Genomic DNA, 18,637 nt, shown 5'->3' on the forward strand with positions numbered 1-18,637 from the left:
AGACCAGGGACCATGACCAAATGTGATGATACCCAAAAGGATGAAAGAAACTCTTCAGCTATACCATCTTTTCTAAAATGTTGACAGTATAAAAACAATATTTTATTTTAAAAAACATACATTTTCATCTATAATTAAGAACAATACTTCTATTTTAACTAGCTCTAAGTTCAGTGTTTTTTATTATAAAATTGTACTTTCATCATGAATATTTTTTAATTTTAATGATTAGCCCTATTAACATTAAAATATGTATATGTTTTTTGAAAACTGCAATACATACATAATACAGTTGTTTATGAATGATGAATAGTACATGATTATTTTAATTTAAAGAAAGCCAGATATCTCAAGTTAAGGAATTTGGCACTTTTCTTTGTATGGAAAGACGCTAGAGTCCAGGCTCACTGAAATCATTCCTTTGATATGCACCTCAGCTGTCTGGGGCCAATACCTGTGTTTCCTCAAGGCTCACCATAGGGAGTGGCTGAAGTCTGATGGCTGTTAGCTGCCAGGTATTCTTTCCTTCCTGAGTTTCCTCAGTGCTCACCAGCTCACTGTACAGGCCTACAATCACTGATGAAGGGATATCCTTTGTTTGCTGATATGGCAGGAAATAGTCCCTTTCTCAGTTTATAAAGGAAATGATTACAATATTGAGAGCAGAGTTGGGGGGAACCATGGCTAAACTGTCACCACTCAATTTTAAGGATGGGAGGATAGAATACTTACAGGAATCCAGATGTCCTGAAAGGAGCAGTGACTTTTAGTCAAGGGCCTAAACTAACATCCCAAGGTGGATGGTGGAAGAATGAATACTCCATTTTTTATATCCCTTTTCCTCCAGTTTCTTCTTTGCCAGATCTAACGGATACCTGAAGCCTTGGGAATTCATTGATTTAATACATTCAATAGTGGAAAATGATGAAGACTAGATCTGGAAGGGAAACAGAAAATAACCAGAGGAATTAATAAACATAAGATTTAAAACACATGTACATAAAGAACAAATTAAGATCAAGAAAAAATGGTTTTGGTTTCACTATTAGAGAATTGTACATATTTATGGACCAAAAAAAGATGTCAAATTGAAGCAGATTAAAAAAGATATGAATAAAGAGTATAGTTGAGGAACTGCCACATCAATGACAAATGAAAAACATTAAGAGCAAAAGGGTCAAGATGTTGTAGTCACATGTTCTGGGAAACAAACTCACTCAGAAGGACGATGCAGATAGTGGAGTGTAGTTTATTACACTGGCAGGCCCAAGGCAGAGTCTCCTCTTAGCCAAGGACCCCCAACCAGTTTTTGTGAAAACCTTATATACCCTAAGTGTATGTGCCCAAACCCACCTCCCCAAATTCCCTGAAACTAGTCTGAACAAAGGAAAAAGATACAATCAAAGTTAACCCGTGATTCATAAGCCTTAAGCCTAGGTAGTTAACAGTGGACAATTATCAGTAGGCCTGTGGTCATACCCCAATAAACATAATAGAATGTATGATTCTATTGGGTTACACAGATAATTAGAGTATTCTTTTAGGCGATGGAGAGTCTAGGTACGAGCCCTGAGGCTCTTCTATCCGGAGGGTCTGGTTTTCCAGTTGGTATATCATTTCCATAGATACTGGGCATATAGCTCAAAGTCCACAGACTGGCCCAATACGGAGTCCTGCTTTCAAGATGGAGCCTGTTCTGTCTGTTTTCACCTTCAAAGGCAATAGGGAATATATATATTTAGTGTAAACCTTTAGCACAACTCAGAGATAATTCCCACTGCCCTTTATATAAATGTGATAATCTCTTTGTCAAGCCAGTCCCAATTTCTTTTTTTTTTCTTACATTTTTTATGAAAATGAGTTATCTGCCTGAATAAAATATTTAAACTGAGATCTATATGTTTAACTCAGTAAATACATTGAATAATTATGTCAACTTAAAAAGTAGTAACAACCTAAAAACTGAGAGTTATGCTGTCTTTGGTGGGAATTTTTGGGACTTTGAGCCCAAGAGATTGCATCGCAAGTAACCCTGAGAGAACTGTACCAAGGAGACAGAGGGAGGAGTCAAATTATCTGGAAGTTTGCAGAAAGAGACAGGTAATCTGAACATCAAAAAATTATTGTTAATTAAGGAAAACCAGATATCTCAAGCTAAGGAATGTAGTGCTTTTCTATGTATGGGAAGATACAAGAGTCTGGCCTTACTGAAATCATTCCTTTTATATGCATCTCAGCTATCTGGGGCCAGCATCCTACAATTTGATTTTTCATATCCTTAGTTCTTTGCTCATCATGGGGAGTGACAGCAGCTCATAGCAGTGGTTTGGTGGCTGCTGGATAGCAGACATTGTTCTTCCTGGACTCAGAAATTCACATTTGGAGGACTGGAATCATGGATGTCTGTGGCATCCTTGTTTATTGATTGGGCAGGAAATATTCCATTTTGTACCTTTTATAGGTAGGCATTGATATGTAACACAAGAATAAATAGAATGGGTCTTTGATCTCTAAGAGTTAAAAATATCCTAAAGGAAGGAAATTCTGACACATCCTGCTACAACTTGGATGTACCTTGAGGACATTCTGCTAAGTGAAATAAACCAGTCACAAAAAGACAAATACTGTATGGTTCTACTTATATGAAATACTTAGATTAGTCAAAAATATAGAGACAGAAAGTAGACTGGTGCTATCTAGGTGCTGGAGAGAGGAGAAAGAAAGTGAAGTCGTTCAGTTATGTCTGACTCTTTGAGACCCCATGGACTGTAGCCCACCAGGCTCCTCCATCCACTGAATTTTCTAGGGAAGAGTACTGGAATGGGTTGCCATTTCCTTCTCCAGGGGATCTTTCCGGACAAGGGATTGAACCCAGGTCTCCCACATTGCGGGCAGACGCTTTACCGTCTGAGCCACCAGAGAATCCCAGGAGAGAGGAGAAGGGGGAATTATTGTTGACTAGGTATAGAGTTTCAGATTTACAAGAGTTAACGGAATGGATGATGATGATGGCTGCACAATATGAATGTACTTAATACCACTGACCTATACACTTAAAAATAGTTAAGGTGGTAGATTTTTCTTATGTGTACTTTAACTTCGTTTTTTAAAATAGCAGCTAGAAAAATATATCCTAAAGAAATACAAGGTGTAAAACTTAAACTTCAAATTACTCTGTATAAGCACAATATAAGAAGAAGAAAATCTTTAGGAGACTATATAAAGGAGAGAATAATAAATTTTGTAGAAGAAGGTGAAATTGTTTCATAAAAAAGGGACTTTCTGAGATGTGCTTTTGAAAACAGTTAAGATTTCAACTGGTAGTGAACAGGGTGAACATATTTTAGTCAGAGGGAATAAGTAGAAAAGAATAAGCAAAAGTAAAGAAATATGAAAATAGAAATTGAGTGTGAGAATAATGAGAAAGTTCAATGTAATGAGCATAGAATGTGAACATAAGGAATGTGCCATGGACCTCATCTAATATTCATTATTTTGCTTTCTTCTCAAAGGGACTCTGATTTGTTAGGGAAGAAATATTCTCCAATTAGTAATGATATTTCCCAGCCACCTAGTATAGGTGTCCATGTGATTGTATTCTGGTCAAATTGTTGGGTATGCTATAGACAAACATTCTTTAAAAGGAGGCTAATGTCTGGCAGGCAGTTTTTTCTTTAATTTTATTCTATATTGGAATATAGTTGATAAACAGACTTCCCTGGTGGCTCAGCAGCAAAGAATTCACCTATAATACAGGAGATGCAATGTAAAAGGCACAGATTTGATCCCTGGGCTGGGAAGATCCCTGGAGGAGGAAATGGCAACCCACTCCAGTATTCTTGCCTGGGAAATCCCACAGATAGAGGTGCCTGGTGAACTACAGTCCATGAGGTTGCAAAATAGTCCAACACGACTGAGCACACTGATCAGTACTATAGTTGATTAACAAAGTTGTACTCCTTTCAGGTATACAGCAAAGTCATCCAGTTATACATGTGCGTGCTTCATGCTGTCATTGAGTTGTGTCCTACTTCTTGCAACGCTATGGACTGTAGCCTGCCAGGCTCCACTGTCCATGGGATACGCCATGGGAGTGGGTTGTTATTTCCTTCTCCAGGGAGTCTTCCCAACCCAGGGATTGAACCTGGATCTCCTGGATTGGCAGGTGGATTCTTTACCACTAGCATCACCATATACATGTACAAATTATTTTTCAAATTCTTTTCCAAGTTAGGTTATTACAGGGAGTTAAGTTAAATAAGCAGGGTGACAATATACAGCCTTGACGTACTCCTTTTCCTGTTTGGAACCCGTCTGTTGTTCCATGTCCAGTTCTAACTGTTGTTTCCTGACCTGCATACAGGTTTCTCAAGAGGCAGGTCAGGTGGTATCTGTTTTAAATATAGCAGTGTGTTCGTGTCAATCCCAAACTCTGGATCTATCTACCTACTCTTCCCCACTGGTTATCATAAGTTCTTTAAGTCTGTGAGTCTGTTTCTATTTTGCAAATAAATTCATTTTATCATTTTTTAATATTCCATATGCAAATGGTATCATATGATGTTTGTCTTTCTCTGCCTTACTTCACTTAGTATGATCATCTACAGATCCATCCATGTTGCTGCAAGTGGCATATTTCATTCTTTTTTAATAGCTGTGTAATATTCCAGCATATATATGTACCACATGTTCTTCGCTCATTCATCTGTCAGTGGACATTTGGGTTTCTCCATGTCATAGCTATTGTAAATAGTGCTGCAATGAACACTGAGGTATATGTATCCTTTCAAACCATGTATTTCTCTGGAGCATATGCCCATGAGTGGGATCACTGAATTATATGGTAGCTCTAGCTTTAGTTTTCTAAGGAAACTCCACACTGTTCTCCATAGTGACTGTACAATTTGCACTCCCACCAATAGTGTAAGAGGGCTCAATTTTCTGTTTATTTATTATTTTTTTTTGTTCAAGGATAATTGCTTTGCAGAATTTTTTTGTTTTCTGTCAAAACTCAACATGAATCAGCCATGCTGCTGCTAAGTCACTTCAGTCGTGTCCGACTCTGTGCGACCCCATAGATGGCAGCCCACCAGGCTCCCCTGTCCCTGGGATTCTCCAGGCAAGAACACTGGAGTGGGTTGCCATTTCCTTTTCCAGTGCATGAAAGTGAAAAGTGAAAGGGAAGTTGCTCAGTCGTATCCGACTCTTAGCGACCCCATGGACTACAGCCTACCAGGCTCCTCCATCCATGGGATTCTCCAGGCAAGAATACTGGAGTGGGGTGCCATTGCCTTCTCTGTGAATCACCATAGATATACATATATCCCCTCCCTTTTGAAACTCCCTCCCAACTTCCTCCCTATCCCACCTCTCTAGGTTGATACAGAGCCCCTGTTTGAGTTCCCTGAGCCACACAGTAAATTGCCATTGACTATCTATTTTACATATGGTAATGTAAGTTTTCAGGTTACTTGTTCCATACGTCTCACCCTCTCCTCCCCTCTCCCCATGTCCATAACTCTATTCTCTATGTCTGTTTCTCCATTGCTGCCCTCTAAATAAATTCTTCAGTACCATTTTTGTAGATTCCATATATGTGTGTTAGAATACGACATTTATCTTTCTCTTTCTGACTTACTTCACTCTGTATAATAGGCTCTAGGTTCATCTACCTCATTACAACTGAAATACATTCCTTTTATGGCTGAATAATATTCCATCGTGTACATGTACCACCACTTCTTTATCCATTTATCTGTCGATGGACATCTAGGTTGCTTCCATGTTCTAGCTATTGTAAATAGTGCTGCAATGAACAATGGGATACATGTGTCTCTTTCAATTTTGGTTTCCTTGGGGTATATGCCTAGGAGTCGAATTGCTGGGTCATATGGTGATTTTATTCCTAGTTTCTTAAGGAATCTCCATACCGTCTTCCATAGTGGCTATATCAATTTACATTCCCACAAACTGTTCAAGAGTGTTCCCTTTTCTCCACACACTCTCCAGCATTTATTGTTTGTAGCCTTTTTGATGATGACCATTTTGACTGTTGTGAGGTGATATTTCATTGTAGTTTTGATTTGTATTTCTCTAATAATGAGTGATGTTGAGCATCTTTTCATGTGTGTGTATGTATGTCTTCTTTGGAGAAATGTCTTTTTAGGTCTTTTTCCCACTTTTTGATTCAGTTGTTTGTTTTTCTGGTATTGAGTTGTATGAGCTGCTTGTACATTGTGGAAATTACTCCTTTGTCAGTTGTTTCATATGATATTATTTTCTCCCATTCTGAGGGTTGTCTTTTCACCTTACTTATAGCTTCGTTTGCTGTGTAAAAGCCTTGAAGCTTAATCGTGTACCACTTGCTTACTTTTATTTTTATCTCCATTATTCTAGGAGGTGGGTCATAGACGATCTTGCTTTGATTTATGTCATCAAGTGTTCTGCCTATGTTTTCGTCTAAGAGTTTTATGGTTTCTGGTCCTAAATTTAGGTCTTTGATATATTTTGTGTTTATCATTGTGTATGGTGTTAGGAAGTGTTCTAATTTAATTCTTTTACATGTAGCTGTCCAGTTTTCCCAGCACCATTTATTGAAGAGGCTGTCTTTGTCCCATTGTATATTCTTGCCTCCTTTGTCAAAAATAAGGTGCCCATAAGTGCGTGGGTTTATTTCTGGGCTTTCAGTCTTGTTCCATGGTCTATTTCTGTTTTTGTTCCAGTGCTATACTGTCTTGATCACTGTAGCTTTGTAGTATAATCTGAAGTCAGAAAGGTTGATTCCTCCAGCTCAATTCTTCTTTCTCAGGACTGTTTTGACTATTTGGGGTCTTCTGTGTTTCCACGTGAATTGTGAAATTTTTTGTTCCAATTCCATGAAAAATGTCATTGGTAATTTGATAGGGATCACATTGAATCTGTAAATTGCATTTTGTAGTCATTTTCACAATATTGATTCTTTCTATCCAGGAACAAGGAATATCTCTCCATCTTTTTATGCCATCTTTAATTTCTTTCCTTAGTTTCTTATAATTTTCTGAGTACAGATCTTTTGCCTCCTTAGGTTAGTTTATTCCTAGATATTTAATTCTTTTTGTTGCAATAGTGAATGGGATTGATTCCTTAACTACTCCTTCTGGTTTTTCATTGTTAGTATATAGAAATGCAAGTGATTTCTGTGTATTGATTTTGTATCCTGCAACTTTGCTAAATTCACTGATTAGCTCTAGTAATTTTCGGACACTATCTTTAGAGTTTTCTATATACAGTATCATGTCATCTGCAAACAGTGTGTTTTACTGCTTCTTTTCTGATCTGGATTCCTTTCATTTCTTTTTCTTCTCCAATTGCTGTAGCTAGGATTTTTAGAACTATGTTGAATAATAGTGGTGAAAGTGGACACCCTTGTGTTGTTCCTGATCTTAGGAGGAATGCTTTCAGTTTTCCACCATTGAAAATAATGTTTGCTGTAGGCTTATCATATATGGCCTTTACTATGTCAAAGTAGGTTCTTTCTGTGCCCATTACTTGAAGAGTTTTAATCACAAATGGGTGCTGAATTTTGTCAATGGCTTTTTCTGCATCTATTGAGATGGTCAAATGGTTTTTATCTTTCAATTTTTTAATATGGTATATCACATTGATTTGCATTTATTGAAGAATCCTTGCATTCCTGAATAAACCAAACTTGATCATGGTGTATGAGCTTTTTGATGTGTTGCTGAATTCTTTTTGCTAAAATTTTGTTGAGGATTTTTGCATCTATGTTCATCAGTGATATTGGCCTGTAGTTTTCTTTTTTGTGTCATCTTTGTCTGGTTTTGGTGTCAGGGTGATGGTGGCCTCCAAAGCCTTTGACTGTGCGGATCACAATAAACTGTGGAAAATTCTGAAAGAGATGGGAATACCAGAACACCTGATCTGCCTCTTGAGAAATTTGTATGCAGGTCAGGAAGCAACAGTTAGAACTGGACATGGAACAACAGACTGGTTCCAAATAGGAAAAGGGGTACGTCAAGGCTGTATATCGTCACCCGGTTTATTTAACTTCTATGCAGAGTACATCATGAGAAACGCAGGACTGGAAGAAACACAAGCTGGAATCAAGATTGCCGGGAGAAGTTTCAATAACCTCAGATATGCAGATGACACCACCCTTATGGCAGAAAGTGAAGAGGAACTCAAAAGCCTCTTGATGAAAGTGAAAGAGGAGAGTGAAAAAGTTGGCTTAAAGCTCAACATTCAGAAAACAAAGATCATGGCATCCGGTCCCACCACTTCATGGGAAATAGATGGGGAAACAGTGGAAACAGTGTCAGACTTTATTTTTCTGGGCTCCAAAATCATTGCAGATGGTGATTGTAGCCATGAGATTAAAATATGCTTACTCCTTGGAAGGAAAGTTATGACCAATCTAGATAGCATAGTCAAAAGCAGAGACATTACTTTGCCAACAAAGGTTCGTCTAGTCAAGGCTATGGTTTTTCCTGTGGTCATGTATGGATGTGAGAGTTGGACTGTGAAGAAGGCTGAGCACCAAAGAATTGATGCTTTTGAACTGTGGTGTTGGAGAAGACTCTTGAGAGTCCCTTGGACTGCAAGGAGATCCAACCAGTCCATTCTGAAGGAGATCAGCCCTGGGATTTCTTTGGAAGGAATGATGCTAACGCTGAAACTCCAGTACTTTGGCCACCTGATGCGAGGAGTTGACTCATTGGAAAAGACTCTGATGCTGGGAGGGATTGGGGGCAGGAGGAGAAGGGGACAACAGAGGATGAGATGGCTGGATGGCATCATTGATTCGATGGACGTGAGTTTCAGTGAACTCCAGGAGTTGGTGATGGACAAGGAGGCCTGGTGTGCTGCGATTCGTGGGGTCGCAAAGAGTCAGACATGACTGAGTGACTGATCTGATCTGATCTGATGGTGGCCTCATAAAATGAGTTTGGAAGTGTTCTTTCCTCTGCAATTTTTTGAAAGAGTTTTAGAAAGATAGGCATTAGCTCTTCTCTAAATGTTTGATAGAATTCTCCTGTGAAGCCGTCTGGTCCTGGGCTTTTGTTTTTGGGGAGATTTTTTATCATAGTTTCAATTTCAGTGCTTGTAATTGGATTGTTGATAATTTCTATTCCTGGTTCAGTCTTGGAAGATTGAACTTTTCTAAGAATCTGTCCATTTCTTCCAAGTTATCCATTTTACTGCCATATAGTTGTTCATAATAGTCTCTAATAAGCCTTTGTATTTCTGCATTGTCTATTGTAACCTCTCCTTTTTCATTTCTAAAATTGTTGATTTGATTCTTCTTTCTTTTTTCCTTGATGAGTCTGGCTAAAGGTTTGTCAATTTGTTTATTTTCTCAAAGAACCACCTTTTAGTTTTATTAATCTTTACTATTGCTTCTTTCATTTCTTTTTCATTTATTTCTGTTCAGATCTTTATGATTTCTTTCCTTCTACTAATTTTGGTGGTTTTTTGTTCCTCTCTTTCCAGTTGTTTTAGGTGCAAAGTTAGGTTGTCTATTTGCTGTTTTTCTTGTTTCTTGAGGTAGGATTTTATTGCTGTAAACTTCCCTCTTATAACTGCTTTTGGTGGATCCCATAGGTTTTGAGCTGTGTTTTCATTGTCATTTGTTTCTGGAAATTTTTAAATGTCCCTTCTGACTTCTTCAGTAACCTGTTTGTTATTTAGAAATGTATTGTTTAATCTCCATGTGTTTGTGTTCCTTACAGTTTTTTTTTCTTGTAATTAATATCTAATCTCATAGCTTTGTGGTTGAAGAAGATGCTTGATATGATTTCAATTTTCTTAAATTTACTGAGGTTTGATTTGTGACCCAAGATGTGGTAGATCCCAGAGAATGTTCCATGTACACTTGAGAAGAAGGTGTATTCTTCTGCATTTGGATGGACTATCCTGGAGATAGCAATGAGATCTAGATCATCTAATGCATCATTTAAGACTTGTGTTTCCTTACTAATTTTCTGTTTTGATGATCTGTCCATTGGTGTGAGTGGGGTGTTAAAGTCTCCTACTATTATTGTGTTACTGTCGATTACTCCTTTTATGTCTGTTAGTGTTTGTCTTATGATTGAGATGCTCCTATGTTGGGTGCATAATCTGATATGAGGATTGCTACTCCAGCTTTCTTTTGTTTCCAATTTGCATGGAATATATTTTTCCATCCTCTTACTTTCAGTCTATATTTGTCTTTAGGTCTAAAATGGGTTTCTCGTGGACAACATATATATGAGTCTTGTTTTTGTATCCATTCAGCCAGCCTGTGTCTTTTTGTTGGAGCATTTAATCCATTTGCATTTAAAGTGACTATTGATATATATGCTCCTATTGTCATTTTCTTAATTGTGTAGTGTTGATTTTGTAGATTTTTTTTCTTCTCTTATATTTCTTGACTATTTAATTCCCTTTAACCTTTGTTGTAAAGCTGGTTTGGTGGTACTGAATTCTCTTAACTTTTGCTTGTCTGAAAAGCTTTTTATTTCTCCATCAATTTTGAATGAAATCCTTGCTGGGTACAGTAATCTTGTTTGTAAATCTTTCTCTTTCAGTACCTCAAATATATCCTGCCATTCCCTTCTGGCCTGCAGAGTTTCTGCTGAAAGATCAGCTGTTCAACTTATGAGGTTTCTCTTGTATGTTACTTGTTGCTTTTCCCTGGATGCTTTTAATATTCTTTCTTTGTGTTTAGTCTTTGTTAGTTTGATTAGTATGTGTCTTGGTATGTTTCTCCTTGGGTTTATCTTGTGTGGGACTCTGTGCCTCTTGGACTTGATTGACTATTTCTTTTTCCATATTGGGGAAATTTTCAACTCTAATCTCTTCAAAAATTTTCTATACACTTCTTTTTCTCTTCTTTTTCCTGAACCCCTATACTTTGAGTGTTGGTGTGTTTGATATTGTCCCAGACGTCTTTGAGACTGTCCTCAGTTCTTTTCATTCTTTTTACTTTATTCTGCTGTTCAGAAGTTATTTCCACCATTTTACTTTCCAGCCCACTAATTCGTTCTTCTGCTTCAGATATTCTGCTACTGATTTCATCTACAGTATTTTTAATTTCAGCAATTATGTTGTTTTTCTCTGTATATTTATTCTTTAGTTCTTCTGTGTCTTTGTTAATTGATTCTTGCATTTTCTCCATTTTGTTTCCAAGCTTTTTTATCACCTTTACTATCATTATCCTGAATTCTTTTTCAGGTAGTTTGCCTGTTACCTCTTCATTTATTTGGACTTCTGTGTTTCTAGTTTATTCATTCATTTGTGTAGTATTTCACTACTTTTTCATTATTATTATTTTTTAACTTATTGTGTTTGAGGTCTCCTTTTCCCAGGCTTCAAGGTTGAATTCTTTCTTCCTTTGGGTTTCTGCCCTCCTAAGGTTGGTCCAGTGGTTTGTGTAAGCTTCCTATAGAGTGAGATTTGTGCTGAGTTTTTGTTTGTTTTTCCTCTGATGGGCAAGGCTGAGTGAGGTGATAATCCTGTCTGCTGATTATTGGGTTTGTATTTTTGTTTTGTTTGTTGTTTAGGTGAGGCATCCTGCACAGGGTGCTACTGGTGGTTGGGTGATGCTGGGTCTTGTATTCAAGTCTTTTCCTTTCTGTGAGTTATCATTATTTGATACTCACTAGGGTTAGTTTGGAGAAGGCAATGGCAACCCACTCCAGTACTGTTGCCTGGAAACTCCCATGGACGGAGGAGCCTTGGTAGGTTGCAGTCCTTGGGATCGCAAAGAGTCAGACACGACTGAGCGACTTCACTTTCACTTTCCACTTTCATGCATTGGAGAAGGAAATGGCACCCCACTCCAGTGTTCTTGCTTGGAGAATCCCAGGGACGGGGGAGCCTGGTGGGCTGCCGTCTATGGGGTCTCACAGAGTTGGACACTACTGAAGTGACTTAGCAGCAGCAGCAGCAGCAGCAGGGTTAATTCTCTGGTAATCTAGGGTCTTGGAGTCAGTGCTTCCACTCCAAAGGCTCAGGCCTTGATCTCTAAGAGGTGCTACTGTCCACGAGGTGGGAAGGTTGGGCCCCCAAGTACTCCTGGAGCCTCTGCTGAGGGCAGAGTGGGGGGCCAGTGTTCATGGTGTGAGCCTCCAGTATCTGGAACTTTTAACTGCTCTTCAGATCAAAGGCACTGTCCTCTTCATTATCTTGAGGGGAGCCCGATGTCTCATACCCAGCTAGGCTAGTTTCAAGCTCCTGAGTAAACTGGTTCAACCTTGAATTACCCACCACATCTACAGGTCTTATGCAATACAGACACCTCCTGAGGGTTCCTTTTTCTATTCACTCTCTCTAGCATTCATTGTTTGTAGACTTGATAATAACCAATTCTGATAGATATGGGGTTATATCTCACTGTAATTTTGATTTCAATTTCTATAATAATTAGTGATGTTGAGCATTTTTTCATGTGCCTCTTGGCCATCTGTATGTCTTTTTAGAAGAAATGTCTACTTAGGTTTTCTGCCCATTTTTTGATTGGATTTTTAATTTATTTTATATAGAATCTCATGAGCTGCTTGTAATTTTTGGAGATTAATACCTTGTCAGTTTAATTATTTACAAGTATTTTTTCCCATTATTTGGGTGCTCTTTGTCCTTTGCCTTTTTGCTTCCTTCTTTGGGTGGTCTTTGCCCTTTGCCTTATTGCTTCCAGATTCCTAGAATGCAAATATGAAGGGTGGACCTTTTGCTGCTCTCTTATAACTATGGGACACATATGTAGTACATCCTACAGAAGGTTAAGTGGAAGAGTGGAAGAATCCAGAGTCCTGATGATACAATGGACTTGTTATGCCATTTCCGTACTTCAGTGTATTTTTGTATATTCTTTTGAAAATAATTCCCTGTCTTGGTTGGCTACTTTTTATGGCTCTCATTTCTCACAACTGAACTTTGTAAATAAGTTCATTTGTGGGTTTCCTTGGTGGCTCAGATGGTTAAAGGATTCTCAGTTAAGATTTTACCAGTCAAGAATCAGCATTCCTTAACTAACACAGAGATCAGATTGAAAATATGCCATTTATAATGAGTTTACAGGGTGCACACTTCAATTTCTTTTATGTTAAAAACTCTAATAATATTTCAAACTATATTTATCAGATGAATTAACTAATGTATTGAAATTAGTTAACTCTGAACCCTCCCACAAAGCCTGAATGGCTAAATAGGAAAATTAATAAGGAAAATTCTCCTGATATCTTAAAAGAGATTATGCTGGGTAAAGAGATGAATAAGGTGGATTAAATTCACTCCTCAAGAACCCTGTGAAGTGAAACTAATGATACTTGAGTTATATTCTTTAAAGTTGAATATTAGGAAAGGAAACTACTACATTTCAGGTATTTATGTGGTAGCATCTGGATAGACACTGGTTTGAACTTGAGTGACATTTCTTATGTGCTTTTATGCTGTGATATTAAGATGATGATTGATCTCATTGTTAAAGTCCTCTAACCTTCCCCTGTTATAACTTATTCCAAAGTTTAACAGCTCACACTGCCAGGAACATTTTCTTTATGTCTAACATCTCCTGCACTGTTTTTAGAGGACATAGAGAAAAGTATATTTTCTGAATCAAAATTCTAACAAGGGCGAATGTTATATTTCTTATTTTAATAAACCACCAAAAATTATAGTGATGTGACTAACAAAATCATTTCTCCCAAATATTTTAAAAGTACAGTGAAAATTTTTGGAAGAAGAGAGACCTTAGTGATCAACTGATATAGTGTCATTCTACTTTTTTCTATGATTGCCACTATTGAGTTCTTATGCAGAAGTCCTGTTACATACTAACATAATCCAATTAAGTACCTATCAACTGTATAAAATGGATATGTGAAATATTGCATAAAAATTTGGCTGGTCCTTAATAACTCAGTCTTGTAACTCTGTTATTATTGACATGTTTTAAAAATGTAATATACTGCAATAGATACACTTTTTCATTGTATTTATATATGTATATTCACATAAATATATACAAGCATAGTGGACACTAAATTATTTTTACAGGGTACATATTAGATGCTTCAAATATAGGGTACTTGAGCCACTATTCTGGTTGACATAAAGAAAACACAGGTGTGATTCAGTACAGTTATCAGTATATTCAGAGCAATTTCAGAAAACATTGAAATATATCTGAAAAATAAAGAGACCATATCTGCAAATGTAATATGTTATGAAAAGAGAACTAATCTTGCTTGTACGAGGAGGTCAATTTACTTTTTTTTTTTCAAAGTGGAGATTTTGAACATTTAAAAGCTTAGAAGGTGGGAAATGAATTGAGAGGAAATAACCAAATCCATTGACTGTGCTGAACGATGTAACAAAAGTCTGCCTGGAAGGATGATGCTGCATCACTATAGTGATTGGGAATCATGACAAATGAGAGGGTTCCCAGCTGGATGTGTTGGCAGATTGCCAGAATGCCTTTATGCTCCTAAGTCCCAATGCTAACAATCTAAGTATGAAAGTGTTTTTCAAAAATATTTGCATAATTTCTTCAACTATGGCTGAAGAACTGAGGCCCAATGAAACTTTTTTTTTTTTTTAAGATTTATTTTTTTATTTTTGGCTGTGCTGGGTCTTCCTTGCTGTGTGTGGGCTTTCTCTAGTTGCTACTCTCCAGTTGCAGTACATGGACTTTTCATCGCCATGGCTTCTCTTGTTGCAGAGCATGGGCTCTAGGGTGCGTAGGCTTCAGTAATTGTAGCACATGGGTTCAGTAGTTGCTCCACAGCATGTGGGATCTTTCTGGACTGGGGATCAAGCTTATGTCCCCGATTGAGCAGACGGATTCTTAACCATTGGACCACCAGGAAAGCTCCCTGTAGTGGAATCTTAACAAGGGACTACACTAGCAAATTTCAAATATTGTTAAAAGATCAATCAGTAATGAGTATTTCTGCAATTTGATTGAAAAATTAAAATTAGTGAATATGCTCATTTCTTTCTGAAATCTGAAAGGAAGCTTACATCTGTACAATTATAAGAAGATACCCTGCATGGGTGGGAGGAAATGGAGAATATGCTATCAATATGAAATGTTTAGAAGTGGGATGAAAAAGTCTTACTGTATGTATTATATTTGTTGCAGTGACAGACTTAAGAACCAATTCTGACTCTGCCACTTTGCTAACTCTAAGACACTGAGTGAATTAGTTGACTTCTCTGGGGCCCAGTTTCCCCATCTTAAAATAAGAATACTAATAATTGCATTGTATATTTATTGTGGGAATTTAATGCTGATAGAATACACTGGCATTGTTCTTGCCGTGAAATAAATTAGAAGCATTGGTATTATGACTGTATTGATACAGTTGGCATTGGTGCTTGTGTTTATAGTGGTATTCCTGTTCTTAATGATGCTGGTGTTGTACTGGTATTAGCTTTGATATCACTACAAGGTACAGTCTAAGACAACTGTTAGGATAATAGGAAAAAAATAGGCTTATATTTTAGTCATTTTCAGGGGCTGGAACTACTGAGAAACAGCTTAATAACAATTTGTCTTCAGTAACCTAGAAGATGAAGACCTTTGCAATGCAAGAAAGCAGAAATCTCCCAATGTCTGACAAAACTATAACAAGTTCTTGTGTAAATAAAAGGCTGCTTTCTTGATCAGGATGGGAGTGTGAGCTAAAAATTAAGCATTGAAATACCTACTTGAAAGGATCACAGTCTATATTAAATGAATTAACATGTCTGCAGTAATTACCTGGAAGATTCTAGATTTTTATTTCCTCATCAGTCCTCTCCTGTTTATGTATATTTATCTTTTTCTTTTCTTCACACCTACGTCTAAGGAAAGAACAAAATGCAGCTCTGTCTTTTATAAAGTTCTTATTTTCTGTTGAAATAAGATTTTATTCATCCCCTTAAAGCTAAAAGGAAGTCAATGTGTATGAATAAAGAATATAACAAATTATGACCTTGAGGGGGTTTTAAGTAGTTCCTTCTGTATAAAACCATGGTCTTACAATAGTTACAGTCAAGAGAAATTACTACAACACAACTTTCATTTATTCTCCTTTCCTTCACTGAGATGCTGAGAAGTAAAATGTCTGTTAATTTTGAAGTATATAAACCAAATTTGAAATATGTGGGGGAAAATGCAGCTGCTCAAAGTTAATTTCTAATTTCTATAAAAACATGAGCTAAATGTTTGATATTTTTAGAACTTTGGGAAAAAAGCTCATGGATTAGAAATTTAGTGGATGTGTTAATTCCCTCCTAAAAGCTGAAAAAAGGATTATGACTATACACTCCTCACAAGAGAGCCAATGAGAAGAAAATAAAGAGTGAGGTCATCTATTTGACTAATATAGAATTACTAACTATTTTACCAGCAATTTTGTACAATTGATGTAAAAGTATTAGCTACCAAAATTATTAGGAATATTATTCATTTTATGATTTCATATATCTCTCTAGTTTTCTATTTTTAATAGTTTACAACTGTTAATATGTTTTTATATTTTTCATACTTGTATCATCTGGATAAAATAAACTTGGACAGAGACATTTATTATTTACCATATATTATTTATTATTTCAAGTGCTTATAAAATAGTTGTGATCAGTACATATTTTTAATGAACTAAATTATGCAGATTCAACATGAAATGGCCTTGAATTAATCAACATTGCTATTTATTATAATCTAAGCAAATCAGCCCTGGGACTTCTTTGGAAGGAATGATGCTGAAGCTGAAACTCCAGTACTTTGGCCACCTCATGCGAAGAGCTGACTTATTGGAAAAGACTCTAATGCTGGGAGGGATTGGGGGCAGGAGGAGAAGGGGACGACAGAGGATGAGATGGCTGGATGGCATCACTGACTCGATGGATGTGAGTCTCAGTGAACTCCGAGAGTTGGTGATGGACAGGGAGGCCTGGCGTGCTGCGATTCATGGGGTCGCAAAGAGTCGGACACGACTGAGCGACTGAAGTGAACTGAACTGAACTGAAGCAAAAAGACTATACCTCTATCAACATTGCTATTCATTATAATCTAAGGAAAATACCTATACCTTCTATTGTATTGTTTTAAAAAATTTGTATCAAAAATACCAATTTCTTTTTCAATTGTGAATTGAAGGAAAATTGAGAAACATGTGGAATGAGTTTTGTGTAAAATTCTAAAGAAAAACAGATCAGTTGCTTAAAAATGTTTTTATTTATTTTTTTACTTTAATAAGTGATAGGCTGAAATAATGTTGAGAAAACAAAGATGGATGTGCAGAATGTTTTTCTTAATGAAAAGGAAGATATATCTTGGGAAATAATTGAATGGTTTCATTAGGGCATGTGGAGCTGGCTCAGAATAGCAGGACAAAGAAACAAATGATCTATGATTGCTATAAACTGCCACTTTCTGAAAAGGATTACCAAGATTAAAAGGTATGTAGAAATGAAATAAGTCACCTTAGAAGTATTCTTACATCTGGTCACCTTACTTTTAGAGACGTCATGATGGTACAGGATAAAGAGATTTTTAAAAATACTATGAACTCTTAGATTTGTGAATTAATTTCCTTGGTGCTAAAAATAGATGGGTATCACTGAATTTCATACACTGAAGCCTGGAAAAATTTTATCAATAAACTTGATGAACTTTACAGGAAATGTCATAGGCAAGTTGATTTTTAAGGAGTTCAGTTCAGTCACTCAGTTGTGTCCGACTCTTCACGACCCCATGGGCCGCAGCACGCCAGGCCTCCCTGTCCATCACCAGCTCCCAGAGTTTACTCAAACTCATCTCCATTGAGTTGGTGATGCCATCCAACCATCGCATCCTCTGTCGTTCCCTTCTCTTCCTGCCTTCAATCTTTCCCAGCATCAGGGTCTTTTCAAATAAGTCAGCTCTTTGCATCAGGTGGCCCAAGTATTGGAGTTTCAGCTTCAACATCAGTCCTTCCAATGAACACTCAGAACTATTCTCCTTTAGGATGGACTGGTTGGATCTCTTTGCAGTCCAAGGGACTCTCAAGAATCTTCTCCAACACCACAGTTCAAAAGCTTCAATTCTTAGGAGCTCACCTTTCTTTATAGTCCAACTCTCACATCCATACATGACTACTGGAAAAACCACAGCTTTGACTAGATGGACCTTTGTTGACAAAATAATGTCTCTCTGCTTTTTAATATGCTATCTAGGGTGGTCATAGCTTTCCTTCCAAGGAATAAGAGTCTCTTAATTTCATGGCTGCAGTCACCATCTGCAGTGATTTTGGAGCCCCCAAAAATAAAATCTGCCACTGTTTCCACTATTTTCCCATCTATTTGCCATGAAGTGATGGGACCAGATGCCATAGTCTTGGCTTTCTGAACATCAAGTTTTAAGCCAAATTTTTCACTCTCCTCTTTCACTTTCATCAAGAGGCTCTTTAGTTCTTCTTCACTTTCTGCCATAAGGGTGGTATTATCTAAACAACTGCAAGTAGGTTTCATAATCAATATTTTTTTTCTTTTTCTTCATGCATGTGTTTGCATGTATGTATGTATCCAGAGAGAGAGGGGATGTCTGTGTGTGTGCATGTGGGTGTTTGTTCTATTTTCTCTGGAAACCATACTACAGATCTAGTAATATATTATAGAGGGTCTATATACT

General features: G+C 37.1%; 1 protein-coding gene across 1 annotated transcript in view; it reads left to right on the forward strand.

The window, feature by feature from the left end:
* EDIL3 (EGF like repeats and discoidin domains 3) overlaps positions 1-18,637 on the forward strand; it is an 805,830-nt gene that overhangs the window by 272,202 nt on the left and 514,991 nt on the right. The gene's annotated exons all lie outside the window — the stretch shown is intronic.

This window comes from Bubalus bubalis, chromosome 9 (genome assembly GCF_019923935.1).
Source record: "Bubalus bubalis isolate 160015118507 breed Murrah chromosome 9, NDDB_SH_1, whole genome shotgun sequence".
Lineage (NCBI taxonomy): Eukaryota > Metazoa > Chordata > Mammalia > Artiodactyla > Bovidae > Bubalus > Bubalus bubalis.